We start from the raw sequence: 23,527 nt of genomic DNA, 5'->3' as shown, positions 1-23,527 counted from the left end.
AGTAACTGAAGGTGTAGCAGCAAGGTCAGCATCCATCCAGCCAGTCATCCCTTCATTAATTCAACTAACCCTTAGTCCATGTTCCATCTTAGCTGGAAACTCTGCCAGACCATGGAAGCTGGTTATTTGCCTGCTGCTCCAGGAACCCAAAAGTCTACCTACAGAAATGTAGTTTCATCCTTGAAAGTATTTTAAGACCTGTGATCCTCTGACTTAGACTCTGTGATTCCCCCTGTGCTCTGGACTCTTCCATCACTGCATTCATCACAATTTTATTTTTTAATTTTTGAAACTAATTAATTAATTATTAATTAATTTGGCTGTGCTAGGTCTTAGTTTTGGCATGTGGGATCTAGTTCCCTTGACCAGGGATTGAACCTCGGCCCCCTGCATTGGGAGTTCTGAGTCTTAGCCACTGGACCACCAGAGAAGTCCCCCCATCACAACTTTAAAGTGTGGTGGGGTGTGTGGTGACTTTTGAGTGTGCAGTGTGTATGCTCATTTGTTAAATATTCATTTCTCCTTCTGTAACTTTTTTGAGGATAGGGACCTGCCCATTTTCTTCATGCATCCCCATCCTGAGGGTAGGCATTCAATAAATAGTAGTAGAATCAATGAAACCATGAATGAATGAAGTGAAGAAAGCCTCATATGGCACTATAGAGGAATAAAGGTGAATGTAGCGGGAAATCAAAAAAGGACTCAGTGGAGGAAAACTCACTTAATGATGCCTCCTGTGTAATAGCAACTATAGCACCATCAACAGCAAAACCAGTTTCTCCCATACATGGACCCAGGCTCTGAGCTAAATTCTTCACATATGTGATCTCATGTGAGATGAGTGTGACACTCCCTATTTTGTAGGCATGGGGACTGAGGCCCAAGGAAACTGACTCATTTGTCTGTGCATGCAGGCATTGTCTGTGGGCTGGGGTTCTCATAGGACCCCCCAAGCTGGTGTTCAGTGTCTTTCTGCTTTATTGCCTGTAAACTGGTGTCATCTGTTCTTGCAAATTCCTATTAAAGATTGAACCAGGGGAGATTCCAGCAGGCTCGAGAAAACTTTGGGGTGCATGGATGCTCTTCATGAGGTAGAGAGGTGTTCCCTTTAGAGACTTTTGAGAAGGGAATGCCAAGCGGTTAGTGTCAAGCAGTTCTGGTGGGGTCCTTCCTCTTTAGGGAAAGAGAGGGCTGGGAATTCTTCTGGGGTTCCATTCAGGACTGTCCCTCTTGACCATTAAACTGCTAATGGAAAGTATCAGTGCTTGACATTCGGTAATTAAAACATCCACTGACTGAATAATAAGTTTTTTATTGACAATCATATTGATGAAAGCAAAATTAACTTGATTTTAGACATCCTTGTCATGGGCTCGGCGGGGCACGGGCCCCTGTTGTGTGAATGGAGTTGTTGGTCCAGTGGTTGGCAGCGGGGCCTCCAGGTGGCCTCCTTTCAGGCCAAATGTGAGGTGGCCGGTGTGGTCCAGTCCATGTGGGGAGACCAGCTGATTCAGGCAAGGAAGAGGTGGAGCACTGGGGCTGCTGGCTTGTGGGTGACGATACAATTGCTTGTGGATTCTGGACTCTTAACTCTGGAAGGTGTTTGGGGAAATACTCTTTAAGGCAGATCTGTGAGGTGCTTATCATCCATGAATAGTCAGAACAACCCTCAAACGTGGGAAACTTCTAGATCTTAGAGGAATCATGTTGTGGAAGATAGGGTAAGGGCATCAGGAAAGGGAGATGCCTTACATTATACATCAGCTCATTTCATTTCAATAACCATAAAAGCTAATTATGTCCTCCCCGTTTTTATAGATGGGGAAATGGAGATTTTAAGAATTCAGTAGCTTGCATAAGGCTATCCTCCTATTTAAGGACTAGGGTTAATTTGTGACTGGCCAACTATAATCCTAGGAAACCTTTATAATGAGTGTGATGGTGGGCTGGGGGTGCCCCAGGGAAAAAAGAGATTTGCTTTGTCAAAGCCACAGGAAGGCCAGGTGGCCATTGACATCACCATCCACCAGCAAGAGGATGCTGGATGAAGGTGATCTGGGAAAAAGGGTATTTGCTACTCTGTGACCAGGGCCTGTGGTAGAATTTTGTCACCAGTTCTCTCGAGCTTGAGTCCCCCAGGGATAAGGATCAGCCTGAAATCAAAGATGGAACTCACCATTGATCGAGAGCTGAGCTCTCCAATACAGTGACCACATGTGGTTCTTTAAACTAATTAAAATTAAGTAAAATTTAAAAACCAGCTTCTCAGTACCACTAGCCACTCTTCAAGAGCTTAGTAACCACAAGGCAAGTGACTACCATGTTGGCCAAATATTTCCCTTTGTACGGAAGTTCTCATGGACTGTGCCAGACCAGAAACCACTGGCTCTTTACAATAGCATGACAAGTGTGGATCCTGCTTCTCACTTTCAAACTGTGAAACTTTGAACAAAATGCTTACTTTCTCAGCATCTCTGTTTCCCCCACTATAAAAAGGGAAGGGGGGTTATCATGAGATAAAATGATTATGTATGGAAAGCATGGCCCATGGTGCTGGGTATACAGCTAGTGGTCATCAGAGGCTGCCACTGCCTTCCTGTCCACAAGAGACAAAGACAAGCCCTTTTGGTCTCAGATGTTTCTGCTGGAGGTGGATTTCCATTTAGTGAGTTTACTGGAGGCCATCTGTCTTTCTGCTGTGTGTATGTATGTTAGTCGCTCAGTCATGTCTGACTCTTTGTGACCCCATGGACTCTGGCCCGCCAGGCTCCTCAGTCCCTGGGATTCTCCAGGCAAGAATACTGGAGTGGGTTGCCATGCCCTTCTCTAGCATATCGTCCCAACCCAGGGATCAAATTCGGGTCTCCTGAATTGCAGGCAGATTCTTTACCATGGAGCCACTAGGGATCCTATTTGCTTTTGGAATAAATGTCACCAGAAACAAACAAACAAAAATAAACACCTCACCTTTCCTCTCTTCTCGTGTGATGATGGCCCTGTTTCCATCAGGCTAAAGCTATGTTCCCTTCCAGAGGACTGCAGACCTCTGGACCTTGGCCTGGGTCTTGCATCTTCAGATTTCTCTGTCATGCCTTCTTGTCCACCTATCTCCCACACACCTATAACAAATTCAAACATTTCATTCCTGGAGCTTGTTCGTCACTGTGCAATTGGACAAGCTGAGGGTATCTTTTCTTATCCCAAGTGGCTTATTTTTTAAAATTTGTATTTTGCTTCTCTGGGTCTTGTTGCTGTGCATGGGCTTTCTCTAGTTGTGGTGCCCAGGCTTCTCACTGCGGTGGCCTCTCTTGGCAGAGCACAGGCTCCAGCTGTGTGGGCTTCAGTAGTTGTGATCCCTGGGCTTCGTTGCCCCACAGCATGTGGGATGTTTCCAGACCAGGGATCGAACTTATATCCCCTGCACTGGCAGATTCTTAACCACTGGACCACCAGGGAAGGCCCTCACTTTGCTTACAAAGAAGAGGCAGCAGAAGGTAAAGCGGTTCTTAAACTTGGGTGCATATTGGAACCACCTTGGAGGGCTTGTTACACTAGTCCTGGGGGCCCCGCATGCTGAGTTTCAGCGTCGGTCAATTTGGGGGTAGGGCGACCAGAACTTGCATTTATAACCAGTTAGAAATGCTGCTTGCCTGGAGACACACTTCGGGACTCTCTCTTTTAGACCATGCTCCCCTCTATGCGGAGTGCCCTTGAAGTGTGCTATGTTAGTAGCTCAGTTGCATCCAACTCTTTGTGGCCCCGTGGGCTGTAGCCCGCCAGGCTTCCCCGTCCATGGAATTCTCCGGGCAAGAATACTAGAATGGATTGCCAGTCCAGGGGATCTTCCTGATCCAGGGATTGAACCTGGGTCTCCTACATTACAGGCAGTTTCTTTACCATCTGAGCCAGCAGAGAAGCCTAAGTGCCCTTGAAGAATTGTGCGTATCAGCATTACCTGCAGGGCTTATTAAAACACAGATTACTGAGTCCTCTCCCCAGAGTTTCTGATTCATTTCTGGGGAGGTAGATAGAGCTTGAGAAATTTGCATTTTTACCAGATTCCCACGTGAGGCTGATGCTGCTGGTCTGGAAATCACACTTTGGGAACTGCTGGTATCTGTGTACCAGTGTTAGCTCTGTGATCAGTGAGATGTGAAGTCAAAGCCTGTCTCTGCCACTCTGCGAACCTAGCATTCTCTGAGCCTCAGTTTTCCCATCTGTCGAATGGAAATAAGGACTAAGTTTGTTGTGAGAATCAAGCAAAGAGTAGGTGCTAAATAAATGCTTTATTTCTTCTCCCTTAAATGTGAATTGCTCTGGCTGGGCTGCAGTGAGGCTGCCAGGAGACAGAACGTTTATAGCTCTGGATTTGCCCACCTACGGCTTTCTGATGTCCCCTAGTCAGCACTTCCTGTCCCCCTCTCTGCTCCCCAAACCTGGCAGTCCTCATCAGCCCTCTCCCCACCACAGTCAGGCTGCCAGATCTCGGCCTCCAGATGACCACCACGCCTCCACCCTCTTGCTACCACTTCCTCAGATTTCCCAAACAAATTGTGTGTCCCATCAAATTGTGCGTTAACTGTGTTACCATAAGAATAAATTGTGTTTATTTCCAGATGACCTGGAGTTTTTGGCTGCCTTGCCTAAAAATAATTAAAAGCAGTTTTAAAAGAGAGGGAAGAAAATGGAAAACAGCAACAGAAAGTAAAGGAAAGGGCAGCTCCAGCCTGATGTGAGATTTGGCAGAGTAGAGTTCACCGCCCCCCCCACCCACTACCCCCTCACACCTGGCGATAAGTAACTAGCTGCCTTGCAGTGTCCTGCACAGCAATGGATCCAGAGAAAGCCCAGAGCATCCCAGAGCTGGGGCTTCCCTGGTGGCTCAGATGGTAACAAACCCGCCTGCCATTACAGGAGATGCAGGTTCGATCCCCAGGCCTGGAAGATCTCCTGGAGAAGGAAATGGCAACTCACTCCAGTATTCTTGCCAGGGAAACCCCATGGACAGAGGAGCCTGGTGGGCTAGAGTCCCTGGGGTTACAAAAAAGTAGGACATAGTGACTAAACAACAACCGAAATCCCTGAGCTGAGCCTATCTGTGGCATGTGGTCTTTCTGAGAGCCACCCAAGGGGAAGGTGAGGTAGGAGGAGGTTTTGTCCTGCAGTTTGTGAGAAGGAACATAACTGTCCTGGGATGCTTCATGGAGGAGCTCCTCTGGGCGGCAGAAACCATCAGGAACTGAGGCGCAGAAGCAGAACTCAAAAGTGGGGCAGAGGCTGGGAGTCTGGGGCCATGCCATAAAGCAGGGGTCCGCAGCCCCCAGGCTGCACAGCAGGAGGTGAGCCATGGGCAAGCCAGCAAAGCTTCGTCTGTATTTACAGCCGCTCCCCATCGCTCACATCACTGCCTGAGCTCCGCCTCCTATCAGATCAGCGGTGGCATTAGATTCTCATAGGGGCACAAACCCTAATTGTAAAGTCAAGGCAGAATATCCTGAGATTGCCACTAAATAGAAATAAAGTGCACAGTAAATGTAATGCACTTGAATCATCCAGAAACTATCACCCCCCACCTACCCTAGCCTATGGAAAAATTGTCTTTCACGAATCCCGTCCCTGGTGCCAAAAAGGTTGGGGACTGCTGCCATAGAGAAGACACAAAAGCACGGATTCTGTGTCTGCCAGCTCCTGCTTCCGGCACAGTCCTGATGCTTTTTGCATAAAACCTCAATCCATTTTTTCCAGCTTCCTCTTATCGGGCACATCAGTGCTTTCCAGCTCTGTGATTTAAAGCATGCCATCTAGTCCCCCTCAGCTTCCGTTTTCCCAGCTCTGAAATGGGCATCATGACATCTTAAGGCTCCAGGTTGCTGTTCAGACTAAACGAGAATATTCATAAAACTGGACAGCATGGAGCCTACCGTACAGTAGGTGCCTGATAAACATTGGTTCCCTTTTCCTCATCTCTGCTCTGTTGGAAGCCCTGCTGCAGATGTTCAGAGATGAAGGTGGTGATCCTAAATGCAATGGCTTGTGCAAACCCCCATGCCTCCCTGGCATTCTTGGTCAGAGGGGACAGACACGCCAGAAGAGAGAACCACACCAAAGGGCCAGGTTGGCATCCTCTAAGCAGTGAGCGCTGTGGTTTCCTCAGTCCTCCCCGGATCACGTACTAGGGCACAATGGCAGGCAAGCTGGAGTGGGCCTCCCAGGCAGGCTACTTGGCAGACACAGTCAGGAGGAGGGCAGCGTCCACCCCGCACCCTCATTCCTAGGATGGGGTGAGGCCCTGGCCCTCAGGTGCGGGGAGGCGTGTATAATTCCCATCTCATCGGGCCTTAGACTTAATCGGAGCCGCCTCCTGCATCACTGCCATCCATCTTCAGGAGACGGGTGAGACTCAATGAAGATGAGTTAGGACGTGAAGAATGCGGCAGGATTAAACCCTGATCAGATCATTACTGCAGCAAGAGGAAAAAAAAAATCATGCCAGGCCAGGCTGAGGTCTCTTTCTGTATCTTTTATTTATTTCTTAACATCTGTGCTTCTGCTTGAGGGTCAGAAGTCTTCCTTCTCCTCTCCTTTTTTATCTGGCTCTCCTTTTCTCTCTCCTTGGGTTTAAGTTGTGGCTTTTCTTCTTGGGTCCCAGTTAAAAGTGGTCCCTAGACCCCTGGTTCCTAACAGCATCATCCACTGACTTCCAGTTCAGGATGCAAAGAGACATATCGTGGGTAGTGCTGGTCTAGGTTCCTGCTCCCAGGCAGCCTTGCAGACCCAAGTAGACACAAGTGGATGGACTGGGGTTTCACTGGGATAGGGGAGTCACAGGCAGAGTAGAGGAGGAGGATGGTGATCAGGCAGCATGAAGAGTGAACATGCAATGAGAGTTAGAATAAAAAGAGCAGAGAATAGTGGGAAGAGAAGGATTAGGGCTGTATTTTGGCCATCTGAGTCTCAGCAGTCCCCTAGGTAAGACCGTCTTTCTCTGAAAGGAGGGATGACAATCTCCTCCTTCTGCATTTCTTGTCATGTTTCTCTACCCCTCTCACCACATAATCACAGATGACCCATCTGTGATGACCCTGTGTGTCCCAGCCTGCTCTGTGGTCAGATGGAGTGCCCATAGCTACCTTAGTGCCCATTTCCTTGGGTACCACTCCTCTCCTTGCTCTCCTTCTAGGCTCAAGTTGCTGGATGATCAACGCAGGATTGTACAATCTGTGGCACACCTGGTAATTCAAAGGCAACTGCCCCAGGCTGATAGATCCCAGGGTACCTGGAACTTTCCAGTTTTCCTCGTAGGAGCCTACTTCTTCATATATCTTTCTTTTTAAATTAATTAATTAATTTGTTTTTGGCTGTGCTGGGACTTCATTGCTGTGCATGTGGACTTTCTCCAGCGGGGGCTACTCTTCATTATGGTGTGTGGGCTTCTCACTGCAGAGGCTTTTCTTGTTGCAAAGCACAGACTCTAGGCAAGAGTGGGCTCAATAGTTGTGGTGCGTGGACTTAGTTGCTCCATGGCATGTGGAATCTTCCTGGACCAGGAATGAAACCCATTTCCCCTGCATTGGGAGGCAGACTCTCAACTACTGGACCACACCGGAAGTCCAAACTTCTTTTTGAAAGGGTTGCCCAAGGGGCCTGTTTTCTGTTGAATTTGCCAATGGGGTCGTTATTTTCCCATTGATGGTCCTGCATCCCATGACGGTGCCAAGAATGATGGGAGGAAGGAAGAAGGAAGCAGGACGGAAGAGGCTGCAAGATGGGTTAGTGGCAGGTGAAGCTCCTACATGAGCTATAATAGTGAGAATGGCTCTTGCTATGGCATCCCTGCATGTTTCAGCGATCTCTCTAGACTGTTAACAGTGCTCCGTGAATTCTGGCTTCCTGGGCATACGCCAGAGAGGAGGCACCTTGCATTTCTGAACTGCTGGAGTGCTGACCTTTTCACCAAGCCAGCCTCCCTAGGTGAGGTCAGCAAATGTATTTGGATGTGTACCATGTGAACAGTGAAACCCTAAAGGAGAGGACAAGAAGAGGCAGATGGAAAGCTGTAGCTAGCATCTGGCAGTTTGGAAGCAAAATCCTGCTAGTTCTGTGCCAGCTTCCTCCATGTCGTGGCTCCCATCTGTCTGCCAGCCCTGTTAACATGGGCCAGGGCATCTCTGGGTCCTGAGGGTCAGCATCCTGCCTCTTACTCCTCATCCCCTTCCGCTGACATCACTCCACAGGGAGCTGGTATGCCTCTGCCTGCACCCAGGCTGCCTACATACCTGGCTCCTTTCGATACCATGGCAGATTCATTAGAACGTCAGGTGTTTGCACGTCACCTCGGTTCTCTGCGTAGGCTGGTAGATTTGATTAGTGCCTTTAAATTACTTTCCCCTCTGGGGAAACTGGTGCAAAGTTGAATGTGACTCATGAAGGGTGTACATGAGTCACACATGTACATGTGTACATACATAGATGTATGTACATGTGTACATACAACACCCAAACTTGGAGCGATCATCATAATGTTCAAGATGCTCCACCATGAGCTCAGGTAGCCTCCTTCCTGAAAGCTTCTTTTGTGATATCATCTTGGATGGAGAAGGCAAGTGGGACTTGCCCAGAGGTTTTATGATGAATCTATTTCTGCAAGTTTGTAATAAAAAGTCTCTCTCTTCTGCTGGAGAACTTGAGAGCAGCACTGGAGTTCTGAGATGCGAAGCAGTACTGATGACCCTTGGCACTCCTCCTCTTCGACCCCTTCGTTATCAGTGACTTCACTTCCTCTCCATTTCAGCCATGCAATAGTAAGGCCACTCCTTGGCTTGCCCTATGGCATGGAATTTCTCTAAATCCAGACCTACCTCTAATCTCCCTTCTCCCCATTGTACCTTCACTTTATTTTATTTTTTTAAACATTTTATACTGAAATATAGCCAATTAGCAATGTTGTGATAGTTTCAGGTGGATAGCAGAATGACTCAGCCACACATATACATGTATCCATTCTCCTGCAAGGGCTTCCCAGGTGGTGCTAGTGGTGAAGAACCCACCTGCCAAGGCAGGAGACATAAGAGATGTGGGTTCAATCCCTGGGTCAGGAAGCTCCTCTGGAGGAGGGCATGGCAACCCACTCCAGTATTCTTGTCTGGAAAAATCCCACGGACAGAGGAGCCTGGCAGGCTGTGGTTCACAGGGTCACAAAGAGTCAGGCATGACTAAAGTGACTTAGCACACACGCATTCTCCTCCAAACTCCTCTCCTCTCCAGGCTGCCACACAACATTGAGCAGTGTCCCCTGTGTGATACAGTGTGTCCTTAATGGTTATCCATTTTACATATGCAGTGTTGTGCCTTCACTTTACACCTGACCTTGACCGCCAGTCTCTTGGCCCCTGTGACTTCTGGGTTCTCTTGGCTCCATTTGCTTCCCCATCCAACCAGCCCCATTGTTAGCTCTTCAGGACGTCTCCCTGGAACTCTAGACTCCCTCCATTCCCATCATTCTTGCTCTGCCTGTTTAACAACCCCCCCTCTGTGGATCCCCATTCTGTGATTTTTTTCCCCTGTCCTGAGTGGCTGAACAGGACAGCTATAGACCTTTGCTAAGTGGGTCTACTGCATACCTGGTGTTCAGACCCCAGCAGGACCCCACTGCTCTTTGGCACCTTTCATTTGGCTCCTGCTCACTCTATTGCAGCTGTTCTGGGCCTTGTCTAACCCTTCTAAGCCCCATAGTTCAGCTCTTTGACCCTTGGTGAAATATCTTGTATATTTGGTTGAGCTTGAAGCTGCCCCATGCTTGCACTTGCAGTTTTCTTCCTTGCAAATGCAAACTTTACTCTTGTTCTGCATCCTCATCTCTTCTCTCCGGTTATCACTTAAAGTATCTGCAGGGACTTCCCTGGTGGTTCAGTGCTTAAGAATCCTTCTCTTCCAATGCAGGGGACGAGAGTTTGAGGCTTAGCCAAGGAACTAAGATCCCACATACCTTGGAGCCACTAAGCCCATGTGCCACACTAGAGAAGCCCACACATTGCAGTGAAGACCCAGAACAGCCAAAAGATAAATAAAATATGTTAACAGATGAAATAAAGTGTCTGAGTAGGTTTGTTCATTAATTGAAAGTCTCTCTGTTATCCACTATATTCCTGAGCTAGGAATATGCCCATCACTGTGTGCATCCTAAGACAGACACACCCTAAAATGCACTGATGCTCATAAAAACTACCAAAAAAGGTATTAGGACACACTGAGAATAATTGTTGTTGCTGTTCAGTCACTCAGTTGTGTCCGACTCTTTGCGACCCCATGGATGCAGTGCGCCAGGCTACCTGGTCCTTTACCATCTCCAGGAGGTTGCTCAAACTCATGTACATTGAGTCGGGGATGCCATCCAACCATCTTGTCCTCTGTCGTCTGCTTCTCCTCCTGCCCTCAATCTTGCCCAGCATCAGGGTCTCTTTGAATGAGTCAGCTCTTCGTGTGAGGTGGCCAAAGTACTGGAGCTTCAGCTTCATCATTGGTCCTTCCAATGTTGAGAATAATACCAATAGTTATAAGAGCAATTGTTTTCATTAATGAACACTGACTCTTATGTCAAGCCTTGTGCCAAGTACTTTTCAGGTATATCACACTTCATCTTGACCCCAAAGTCAGTGAGTCAGGGACTTACAGGATTCTCATATTATAGAAGAGAAAAAAAGGCTGAGAGGCTTAACTCAGAGGCAGAGTTGGGATCTAAACCCAGAATGTGCCTTCAGATTCTTCCCTTGTTGCCCTCTTTCCCATTCTCCTTCCTTGCGGGTGGACTCACCCCAGGAGGGTCTCATGAGAGCATCTGGTCCCTTCCCGCATCCTCTGTGCCCTCCTGGCTTCCCAGGTCCACGCCATTCTGCTGAACAAGTGCCGCTGCTCTGACCTGCCACACATTTAGCTGCTGAGCACGTGTAGACTCACATCGTGCTTTTAACTGCAGGCAAAACCCATCCCCCTGGGAACTGTCCCAGTTTGAGGGTTTTTTTTTTTTTTTTTTTTTTTAAAAAGGCAGTCATGTTAAAATAGAGATAAATACTATAGACAGAGAGAGACATGAAAATAGATCCAGGAGGGATGGTAGATAGCCTATCTAAATAGATCCCAGAGATAAATACATGGAAAGCGCAGATAATTATTGTTGGGAATAATTCTCCATGGGAGGCTCTATGGATAAATATATAGACCAGAGATAGTGGAATCATTTAGAGAAAGTGAGACGAAAACAGCGCGTGGGAGTCCACAACTGTGAGAGCTGCGCTGAATGGGCTTGGGCCTTCGGTACTGCGCGTTTCGTGGAGTTGTTCCAAGAGGAGGTCGGAAATCCGTGGGTGGGCTGTAATCTTCCAGAAGCCATGTGGCAGGGCGTCCTGGTGAGAGTGAGAGGGGAATCAACTGAGGACTTTGTGAGTGGGGGTCCGCGAGCAGGCTAGGAGATGCTGAGGCAGACCTACCAGAGTACATCATCAGGGTGGGCTTTATAAGTTGACACAGGTATGGAAGCCTGGGAAGAAAGGGGCTAGACTCCCAGGAACCCACAGCAAAGGGCAGCGCTCCCAGGGACCCACAGAGAGACGTTCAGGGCTCTAGTCCTTGAGGGCATCCGGAGAGGAGAGCCAAGTCCCCCACCCAGCAGGTGAATCAGTGCAGCAGGCCGTCTGCACAGCATGGGACATATGTCTGGAGGCTGCAGCCCAGTGTCATAAAAAATCCATCCCCGGGTAGCACTGTTCCTGGGGTTGATGACTGTGGCTCTGTGGTGATTGGATCTGGACTTGGCTCAGGCCCTGCCCACCAGTAACCAGGAAGATTATGAAAAGCTGGGGTGAACTTGGGACAGACAGCCGTTCACATGTTCTTCTTCTCCCCACCCTGGTCCTTGCCCTGTTCATCCAGAACTCTGCAGTTCTGTTTTACAGACATTCCTGACTATGCTGTTTGGCTGTAGAATTTTCTACTCAAGGGCAGATGAAAAGGGCCAGGAGGAGGATATGATTCAGAAAGGTGGGGCAGTGCTCATCACTTCACATGAATGCTAAGTCGCTTCAGTCATGTCTGACTTTGCAACACCATGGACTGTAGCCCGCCAGGCTGCCCTGTCCATGGAATTCTCCAGGCAAGAAGGCTGGAGTGGGGTGCCTGCCATGCCCTCCTCCAGGGGATCTTCCCAACCCAGGGTTTGAACCTGCATTGGCAGGTGGGTTCTTGACCACTAGTGCCACCTGGGAAGCCCATTCATCTCTTTATGGAACTTCTTTTGTTTCTTAGAATGATTGACTAGGAAAGGGATCAACAATCCTTAAGTGAGGACTTTGATCCTGGACATTGATTCCATCTTTACACCCCACTCTCCTTTTCCAGATGAAAAAGGAAGTAACTGTTGACTGTTTCTGACAGAGACCTTGACATGGTAGCCAATGACCCATATTTCTCCCATGCATGTCAAGAGTATCCACTGACTATCTTGCCTTATTCTAGGGTGGGCTATGGGCCAAGGTGCATAGGAATGTAAGGTCTTTACCTTCAAGGAATTTGACATCTGAAGACTTTATGTCAGAAGTCAACTTGCGGTCCCCTCTGTACTGGAGAGAAAAGAGCCCCGATGGTTGCTTCTTTGATATTGGGAGTTTTGCCTCCTATGCATGAGTTAGCTGCTCCGGCGTTGTTTTAGATGTCATAAGACCCAGATGTCCTTTCTCAGGGATTAGCCTTGACAGTAGGGCATTCTGGCAAAGTTGCCTTTCCTTTCTGAATCAGGGTCTCTCTCCCCATGTTGGGTAAGAATCATGGTGGACTCATGGGGGTGTCAGAGAGATCAGGCGAAGGATACACTGGAGAAACCCAAGTCCTCAAGCTTCCTGATGAGAAAGTCTTAGTTCAACAGAGAATTTGGAGTCCAGAATTTCTGTTGGGTTAAAATTCCTGCCCCGTTTATAGAGGAGAGACATTTGCATAAATAACAAGGGAGCAGTTCCAGAGAGAACTTTTCCAGTTGGAATTTGGCTAATCAGGTCTCTAGCTGGACTTGTCCCCAGAGGATTCATGAGAATAAAAATTGAGGGGACAGCCATCCAGATGGCATGTGGCAGGGGCGTGGGTTGTGCTCCAGCGATATTCTGGGGTCTCTGCCCAGTTCTGGCCGTCTGGAACACCCTTCCCTCTATTCCAGGCAGGGGGGTGTCCTGGAGAATGGATAGCCATCTGGTCGCCGGGCAGAGCCTCAAACCAGGGGGACAGGGACCATATGGGCTGCTCATGGTTCTACCTTGCTTACTTTTGACTTTAATCTTAAAGTCCTCTGAACTGGAAATAGGATTCAGGAGAAAGCTTTCTGTTGGAGAGTCAGACACTCCGTTTGCCATGGAATTTTTTTCTCCCTGCTATTGCTGTGATCAGACTGATGGGCAGGAGGGTGATCCAGTAGAAAGGGGATAGGGATAGGACTGGAAATACTAGGCTTCCCTGCTAGGTTGGCTGCTTATCAGCAGCAACATGCTAAGATGACCTCCATTTCCTCTCTGTAATAGGTGGAGGAAATACAGTCCTCGAACTTGAATCTGTAAAATGCATGGACATCAATTGTATGGTTGTTATAGCTACCTAGTTGTCATAGCCCCTTTATTCAATACAAAAAAAATATAACCTTTTGCAAACTTAGGTTGGGCTTTCCTGGTAGGTCAGTGGTAAAGAATCTACCTGCCAATGCAGGGGATGCAGATTTGATCCCTGGGTCAGGAAGATCCCCTGGAAAAGGAAATGGCAACCCACTCCAGTATTCGTGCCTGGATAATCCCATAGACATAGGGCTCCTATAGACATAGGAGGTTGGTGGGCTACAGTCCATGGGATCACAAAGAGTCAGACATGACTGAGCAACTGAGCGTGCATGCATGCAAGCATATGTTACATGCCAGATATTGGATAGACCAAGAAAAAGGAAGATTAAGTCCTTACTTTTTTTTTCATCCATGATTCCTCCCTCCTGACCCTGGGGAAACCATGTGGTACATTGCTATGGGTATCAGTGAAGGAGACAGAGTCCCCATGTGAAGGGCTTACATAGACTCAAGGATTGGACTTGAAACTCAGCTGCAGAGACCCAGACCTATTTTGAACCAAGTTTTGGTTCTTCCTTAGACTCTGGGGTTCTTGACCTAGATGTTGAGTCCCTCTGAAGTAGAGAGAGGGCTGGGAGAGATGGGAATATAGTATTTAAGAGCAGGAAAGCCAGACAGATTTAGATGGGAGTCCCAACCGTGCATCATAGAGCAAATGACTTATCTCCTCTTCCCTGAAATAGGGTTAATGATGGAATCTATCCCAAAAGGCCATTGGAATGTTAAAAGAGACAGTGCATGCATCTTCATTGACATTTTAAAAAGAAGAAAGTGTTAGTCGCAAAGTTGTGTCCCACTGTGTGACCCTATGGACTGTAGCCCTCTGTCTGGCGATTACATTGCCAGGCTCCTCTCTGTCCATGTAATTCTCCAGGCAAGAATACTGGAGTGGGTTGCTATTTCCTCCTCCAGGGGATCTTTCCAACCCAGGGATCAAAACCATGTCTCCTGCATTGGAGACATATTCTTTACTCACTGAGCCATCAGGGAAGGCTGACATAAAAGTCATCATAAACTGCGTGACTTAAAACAGTGGAAATTTATTCTATCAAAGTTCTGGAAGCTGAAAGTGCAAAATAAGGTGTCAGCAGGGCCATTTTCCCACCAAAGGCTCTTAGGGAAACTTTCCCATCATTTCTTCCAGTTTCTGGTGGCTCCAGGCATTCCTTGGCATTTGGCTGCATAAAACCAGTCTCTACCTCCATCTTCACAGGGCTTTTCTCTTTTGCCTCTGTGCCGTTCTTTTCTGTCTCTTATAAGGACACCTGTCATTGGATTGAGGACCCTACATGATTCGGTATAATCTCATCTTGAGCCTTACCTTCATTACATCTGCAAAGACTCTGTGTATGCTGTGTGCTAAGTCGTATCCAACTCTTTGTGACCCCAAGGACTGTAGCTCATCAGGCTCCTCTGTCCATGAAATTCTCCAGGGAAGAATACTGGAGTGGGTGGCCATTCCCTTCTCCAGGGGATCTACCTGACTGAGGGATCGAACCCATGTCTCCTGTGTCTCCTGCATTGGCAGGCAGGTTCCACTAGCACCACCTGGGAAGCCCAACAAAGACTATTTCCAAGCAAGGTCATAATCTGAGATTCCAGGTGGGCATCTCTCCCTCTCTCTCTTTTTTTTTGGTGGCAGGGGCTAGGGACAATGTTCAGCCCACTACACTGACCAAAACAGAAGCAAGGGAAGTTCTTTTTCTTTTCGTCCAACTCATCAGTTTCTTACTTCTGGGCTTCTGGTTACCTGGGCTTCTATGACCTGAGAAAAGAAGTTCTAGGGAACAGTTCATTCAGCCATCTGCCCATTTCAACATGTACTTGTTGAACACTGCTCCCCGTGAGATATGCTGTGCCAGTCATTGGAGTATGAAGATAAATTAGGAGAACAGAAGCGTGCTGCTAATGATTGGGGGCCAGCCAGGGGTCATTCTTGTGCCCGGTTCTGGGCATAGGTATGAACCACATGCTCCACACCCTCTCACAGTCTTCAGGGAAAGGTGGGCAGGTCATGAGTCAAGGACCATGAGTCATACCCATACATGACTACTAGAAAAACCATGGCTTTGACTATACAGACCTTTGTTGGCACAGAGATGTCTCTGCTTTTTAATACTCTGTCTAGGTTTGTCATGGCTTCTCTTAATATCAATTTGTTCTGGTTTGTTGTGGTCATTGAATGGAGGGCATTCAAAATGCCGAAAGCTGACCCTCACCGTGTCTTGGAGAGGGAGGTGTGAGCATTCTGTGTCCCTTTGACCACTGGGGATCAGGTAGGCGGTCATCAGTGATGGGGAGGCTTTGGTAAGGTTTTATTCTTTAAGCCCAATTTGATCATCAAGGATTCAAACTTGACTATGATATTTTACTATAGCAAGTATGCTTTTCATGGTCAGATGAAAGTTAAATTTATTCATTTATTTAATCTTGATTAAAGGCATCTCTAATGACTTATTGATTTTTTTATTAGTTGGGGGGAAGGGGAAGCTCACGTTCTTGGCAAGCAAGCTATTACCTGATGCCAGGTTTGAAAGCTGCTAAACAAGGGATCTGTTTTTGAAATATGAAAAGAAATATTTCAACATAAAAATCGATAAAGGGACTTGAAACAATTGAAATGGATGAGCAAATTAAAAACAACTCTTTTTTCTCTTAATGAAGATCATTTGAAATGTTAAAAAAAAATGAAAGAAAAGGGAAGCGAGGCATTGCAATCATTTGTCTGATACCAAGACACAAAATTAACCCACTGTGAATATGTTGAGATTAAATGTGAAGATTATAGCAATGGCTGAACATAAATATTCTTTTACAAAATTTTGATTGGAGTATAGATGCTTTACAATGCTGTGTTAGTTTCTGCTGTATAGCAAAGTCAATCAGCCTTAGATTGGATTGTTTCGTCACTAAGTCACGTCCTCCTCTTTTTGACCCTGTGGACTGTATCGCCCAGCCCTTCTGTCCATGGGATTCTCCAGGCAAGAATCCTGGAGTGGATTGCCATTTCCTGCTCCAGAGGATCTTCCTGGCCCTGGAATTGAACCCTCATCTCCCGTATTGGCAGGTGGGTTTTTTACAACTGAGCCCCCAGGGGAGCCTGATGTATCAGCCGTATGTAAACATACATCCTCTCTTCTTTGGATTTCCTTCCCATTTGGGTCACCAGAGAGCACTGAGTAGGGTTCCCATGATGAACAAAGATAGCTTCTCACACTCGGGTTGTGCCTTCACCTTTTTTCTTTCTCGGCTGATTGAGATAGGCTTTGAATGGGGCTAATGCTTCGACTTCTCCCCGCGAACCCACAGTCCCTGTGCACACAGCAGCCCGGGTGATCCCCTATGAAGCACGGTCAGATCATGCTAGCCCCCGAGGTTCAACCCCCAGTGGCTTCCCAGCACGTGTAGAACAGACAGCACTCTCTTCCCCTAGACCCACGTGGTCCTGCGTGGCTTGGCCCAGGGCTGTCCCACCCTGCCTCTTTCCGTTCACTTCCCATCAGCCCTACCAACCTCCATGTTACTCCCGATCACATTGAGTGTTTTCTCCAGGACCTTGCACGTGGGATACTCTCTGCAGGAACTTGCTTCCCCCAGCTACTCCCCCAGTTCCTCCTTCATGGCTTTCATGCCTCTGCTCTGATGTCACCTTCACAGGGAGGCTTCCCGACCACCCCTCCACCTGCCTCTTTCCCTGCTTCATGTGTCTCTGCAGTGCTTAGCAGTTCCTCCCCATGTGTTGTGGGTCTCCTCTTTCCTCTTGATCACAGATCTTGCCTTCTGGGATACAAGCCCATTAAGGCTGGGGATTTGTTGTTCGATGTTCCCAGAGCCTGGTGCCTCGCGGGTGTGGCATCACTTGTTATTGGGTTGGCTGAAAAGTTCGTTCACGTTTTTTCCATAAGATGCTATGCAAAACCTTAACGAACTTTTTGGCCAACCCAGTATATGACCTGGTGAGTTCTTCTCCCCATTCTACTGTCTCCTGGAGCCTCACAGTAACCCGGGGAGGTGGCCAGGATAGACAGCTGTCCACTTTTCTGATGAGAAGACTGGGGCCAAGAGCACTCATGGTCAGCTGTGGGTTGGGCCTAGGACTAGCCTCAGGGTCTCTGATGCTCAGCTAGTTCTCTTCCTGCATACCTGCTTAGGATGTCACACCAGAGACTTGCAATTTCTGCTGTGCAGGGACATTTCTGCATTTGAGGGACACCTTGTGGGGGCCTACTCTGTACCTGACAAGAGCTTAGCAGATCCCTGGCTAGAAGCACCAAACATCTTCGAGCACCTCCCAGCGTGGAGTGTGGAAGAGAAAACAAGCTCAATCAATATTCGTGCAACCTAATGGAACCTAAATTATTGTGGTGATTAAATCAGGGGCTTGTGTCCCATCTCTCTGAGCTTCAATTTCCTCGACTCTAAATAAGAACGGTAGTGGTACTTACTTATAGAGATAGGATTGTCGGGAGCCTTGGGTTGGGTAATGGATTGAAAGTGCTTAGCAGGGCTTGGTATGTGGAACTTTTCAAAAATGCTCGTCATTTTATCTCTGTCCTTGTTGTCATCCTTCTGCAGTTTGTGGACTCTCTAGGAATGCTCAGGTTTTACTACTGAGTTGGGCTCACTTCAGTCACTCAGTCATGTCTGAGTCTTTGCAACCCCATGGACTGCAGCACGCCAGGCCTTCCAGTCCATCACCAACTCCCGGAGTTTACTCAAACTCGTGCCCATTGAGTTGGTGATGCCATCCAACCATCTCATCCTCTGTCGTCTCCCTCTCCTCCCGCCTTCAATCTTTCCCAGCATCAGGATATTTTCAAATGAGTCAGCTCTTCACATCAAGTGGCCAAAGTATTGGAGTTTCAGCTTCAGCATCAGTCCTTCCAATGAATATTCAGGACTGATTTCCCTTAGGATGGACTGGTTTGATCTCCTTGCAGTCCAAGTGACTCTCAAGAGTCTTCTCCAACACCACAGTTCAAAAGCATCAATTCTTCAGTGCTCAGCTTTCTTTATAGTCCAACTCTCACATCCATACATGACTACTGGAAAAACCATAGGCTTGACTAGATGGTCCTTTGTTGGCAAAGTAATGTCTCTGCTTTTTAATATGCTGTCTTGATTGGTCATAACTTTTCTTCTAAGGAGTAAGCATCTTTTAATTTCATGGATGCAATCACCATCTGCAGTGATTATGGGGCCCCCCCAAAAATAAAATCTGCCACTCTTTCCACTGTTTCTCCATCTATTTGCCATGAAGCGATGGGACCAGATGGCATGATCTTAGTTTTCTGAATGTTGAGCTTTAAGCCAACTTTTTCACTCTCTTCTTTCACTTTCATCAAGAGGTTCTTTAGTTCTTCTTCACTTTCTGCCATAAGGGTGATATCATCTGCATATCAGGTTATTGATATTTCTCCCAGCAATCTTGATTCCAGCTTGTGCTTCATTCAGCCCAGCGTTTCTCATGATGTACTCTGCATATAAGTTAAATAAGCAGGGTGGCAATACACAGCCTTGATGTACTTCTTTTCCGATCTGGAGCCAGTCTGTTGGTCCATACCCAGTTCTAACTGTTGTTTCTTGACCTGCATACAGATTTCTCAAGAGGCAGGTCAGGTGGTCTGGTATTCCCATCTCGTTCAGAATTTTCCAGTTTATAGTGATCCACACAGTCAAAGGCTTTGTTATAGTCAATAAAGCAGAAATAGATGTTTTTCTGGAACTCTCTTGCTTTTTCGATGATCCAGTGGATGTTGGCAGTTTGATCTCTGTTTCTCTGCTTTTTCTAAAACCAGCTTGAAGATCCAGAAGTTCACGGTTCATGTATTGTTGAAGCCTAGCTTGGAGAATTTTGAGCATTACTTTATTAGCGTGTGAGATGAGTGCAATTGTGTGGTAGTTTGAGCATTCTTTGGGATTGCCTTTCTTTGGGATTGGAATGAAAACTGACCTTTTCCAGTCCTGTGGCCACTGCTGAGTTTTCCAAATTTGCTGGCATATTGAGTGCAGCACTTTCACAGCATCATCTTTTAGGATTTGAAATAGCTCAACTGGAATTCCATCACCTCCACTAGCTTTGTTTGTAGTGATGCTTCCTAAGGCCCACTTGACTTCCCATTCTAGGATGTCTGGCACCTATGCAGTATCCAGGTCTTCTCAGGTGGCGCTAGTGGTAAAGCACCCACCTACCAATGCAGGAGATGTCAGAGATGTGGGTTTGATCCTCGGGTTGGAAAGATCCCGTGGAGGAGTGCATGACAATACACTCCAGTATTCTTGCCTGGAGAATCCCACGGACAGAGGAGCTTGGCTGGCTATAGTCCATAGAGTCGCAAAGAGTCGGACATGACTGAAGCAATTTAGCCCAGCACACCGTGAGCAGTGGTAGTTATAGAAGCAGCAGCAGGAAATCTTTGATAGTGTGGTCTACTCGGCCAACCTTGTGGCCTTTGGTCATTATACTGTTGAAGACTAGAAGGGTCCCATAGACAAGTGTCTTTGTGCAGAAGTGGACCAGCATTCACACATTTGTGGACCACACACCCATTTACTGATGTAGACTGAGCTCCCTGTATGGTGACTGTGTGACACCCAAGCACCAACTCCCGTCTGGCTGAGTGTCTTTGTTTGCGAGGGTTGTTATCACAAAGCACCATAGGCTGGGTGGTTAAGACAAAAAAAATCTATTTTCTCCCAGTCCTGGAGGCTATAAGTCCAATGTCAAAGTTGGCTTCTTCTGAGGTCTCTCCACCTGGCTTGTGGATGTTCATCTTCTCCCCGTATCTTCATATGGTCATCCCTCTGGGTGTGTCTCTGTGTTGATTTTATCTCATAAGGACACAAGTCATACTGGATTAGCGTGAGTGCGTGTGTGTGTGCTCAGCTGCTTCAGTCGCGTGTGACTCTTTGTGACCATATGAACTGTAGCCCACCAGGCTCCTCTGTCCATGAGATTCACCAGGTAAGAATACTGGAGTGGGTTACCGTTTCCTCCTCCAGGGGACCTTCCCAACCCAAGGATTGAACCCCAGTCATCTGTATCTCCTGCACTGCAGGCAGATTCTTTACCACTAGCGCCACGAGGAAAGCCTGTATTGGAGGGATGGCAGCCCTCTGAAGACTGGGTGGGTGTTCTGGAAAATGGATGCAAGCACTTGCCAGCGTGTTCATTTGCCCGTGTTGGTGGAGGTACATGAGGGAGTTTGCCCAGGTCATGTGTTACACGGTTGGAGCTATGCACAGAATAGAAGGTGTGTGAACATGTACAGTTGTGGGGATATGCAGGGACTGTGTTTATATGGGTCTGGGGTCGTGTGTATTTGTCTTGGGCAAATCACCGGGATTTGTGCCTATCACTCGGGGTTTGGAGATGAGAGAGCAGAAACCACAAAATGAGCACACAGGACATGTATGCTGCCCATCAGATGAAATCCCCAGCTCTCTGCAGACAGAATCATTCTATATTCTGGACTCTGGTCTCCCAACAAAGCCGTCCCTGATCTATCTGAATTACAGATTAACTGGCACCGAAGGGACAGCAGAATCCATTTAAATGAATAGCTCTCTAATTTATTAAAGGGCTTATTTATGCTGCTGGTATCAGAGGCTCATCAAATTCTTGGAGTGGCGCGGGCCCCTCTCCTTCCCCCCTGACCTGTCGCTGCTGGAATATTTTATCTTTTTCCAGGAGAGCTGTAACAAGCCTGCGATGGAGGATGTGGGTGGGATAAAGGGCCACACACCTTCCGTGGTCTTGCTGGGTCCCTTGTAGATTAACAATTAGCTTGCTGCTCGTGAGGAACGTCTGAATCTTTGGGAAGGGGCCAGAGTCCCGCACTTTTCTCTTAAGAGAAGAGGACGCAGGGGGAAACACTTCCCTGACAACCAGACCCTCTGCTTAGCATCATCCTGTGTGTTGTGATGATGTGGAGATTTCTGGAATCTGACACACGACTCTCAAGTTGCTCTCTTGAATGTGACCCCGCTTCCCTTCTCCAGCCCCATGGTTTGGGTGAGATCTCAGAAGGATGGAATAGTCGGGAATGGTTGTGTCTGAACATGCAGGGGGCCTTCTGTGGGATTAGCTGGCTGGCTTTTGTCTCAGGAAAGGGCACGGGCCATTGGGGAGGTTTCTAGTGCCAGGTTGGTTGCGGGGAGGGATTCTGGAAAATGAAGTGAAAAAAATGGCAATGCTTGGAATCCTTCAGAAAGCAGAGAGGCTCCAAGATAGAACATCACCATCTGACCTTAGACTTTCACTAACTTTTGACCTTTGGAGGGAAGATATTCAGTTCTGCTCATCATCCTGTTTGTGCTCAGTTGCTAAGTCATGATAACCATAGTGTCAAACATTTCTCATGTAAGCCTGGGTTTGGCTGTCTTATCAGTACCGTTTTATAGATGGAGAAACAGATAGAGAAACTAAAGAACTCCCCACCCCCCCCCCCCCCATCAAGCCACTCAATTAGTAAATGAGGAACTGGGGTTCAAACCCAAGTTCAAGTCTGATGGCAGAGTCCTTGTGCTTCCCTGCTCCGCCGGGCCATCAACCTTTCCCCTTTGCCCCAAGCAACCTGAGTTCCTGCCGACTCTCCAGACCTTGTCAGAGTCCAGGCCCTGGGCTGTGCTCTCTGCCATCTGCTCTTGCTTCCACGTGCCAGGGAGAGGGACGGGCTCAGAGTCGTGAGCTCTCACCCTGGGAGCACGAGCTTCGTCACCCGTGGCTTCTGCGGTCGGAGCATCTGCTGGGCTCTTCATCCCCGGCCTCTCTTTCCTTGGCAGGTGATTCATGGTGTCAGTGGTGTGGCGGCCCCATGCTGGCAGCAGGCCACTCCCCAGCACATCATCAAGGCCGAGGAAGAGCAAGAAGGACGAGGTCAATCCTCTTCTCCCATTAAGATTGTTGTTGTTCAGTCGCTCAGTTGTGTCTGACTCTGTGTCTGACCCCATGGACCGCAGCATGCCAGGTTTCCCCGTCCTTTACTGTCTCCCAGGATTTGCTCAAACTCATGTCCATTGAGTTGGTGATGCCATCCAACCATCTCATCCTCTGTCACCCCCTTCTCCTCCTACCCTCAATCTTTCCCAGCATCATTAAGTTAGTGGGAGTCATTTTGAGTGGGCTTGAAAAAGAGCTGGACAGGAGCTAAGAGGTGTCATCAGAGTGAACTTGGGTGCAGCCCTGGTTTGCTGGGGGTGGGAGTCAAGGTATGTAAACATCTCACAGCCCCCAGGGGCACAGCGCTATGCCTCCCAGGTGCCCTTCTGAAGTTGTAGCTGACAGCCCCATAGAAACACCATTACCTTCCCTTGAAGCTCACCTCGAGTTTCCTGTCCCTCCACCTTCCAGGACTGGCCAAGGGACTCAAATAAGTGCTCCTTGGTCAGGACACACTTCCTTTTGCTTCTGATGCCCTATGAAGGAGGCTGCCACTCTAGTGAAGGTGATTATCAGAAGGGGTTTGGTCTGTCCCTAAAGACCGTCAGCCCAAAGGAGAGCTCTCTGACTCATGTCCAGGGAGGGCTCACAATGGAAGATACTGGAGAGGGGAGGGGTCACAGACTCTCTCTCTTTTCTTGTTTTTTTTTTTTTGATGTGGACCATTTAAAAAGTCTTTACTGAATTAGTTATAATATTGCTTGTTTTATGTTTCAACTTTTTGGCCGCAAGGCATGTGGGATCTTAGCTTCTCAACCAGGGATCGAACCTGCACACCCTGCATTGAAAGGCAGAATCTTAACCACTGAACTGCCAGGGAAGTCCCCAGACTCTCTCAATTAGAGATTTTCTAGTCCTGAGGATGCATGCTAAGGTTTTGTGCAAGTCAGTGATGAGCGAGTTTCACATTTTCATGAAAAAAGCTGTCTCTTTGTCACAT

At 47.7% G+C, this 23,527-nt stretch overlaps 1 protein-coding gene across 8 annotated transcripts in view; it reads left to right on the top strand.

The window, feature by feature from the left end:
• Positions 1-23,527, top strand: part of NTRK3 (neurotrophic receptor tyrosine kinase 3) — a 419,093-nt gene that overhangs the window by 193,837 nt on the left and 201,729 nt on the right. The gene's annotated exons all lie outside the window — the stretch shown is intronic.

Source organism: Cervus elaphus, chromosome 13, assembly GCF_910594005.1.
Source record: "Cervus elaphus chromosome 13, mCerEla1.1, whole genome shotgun sequence".
NCBI lineage: Eukaryota > Metazoa > Chordata > Mammalia > Artiodactyla > Cervidae > Cervus > Cervus elaphus.
The sequence above is the reverse complement of the archived record's forward strand: the minus strand, read 5'-3'. Positions and strand labels throughout refer to the sequence as shown.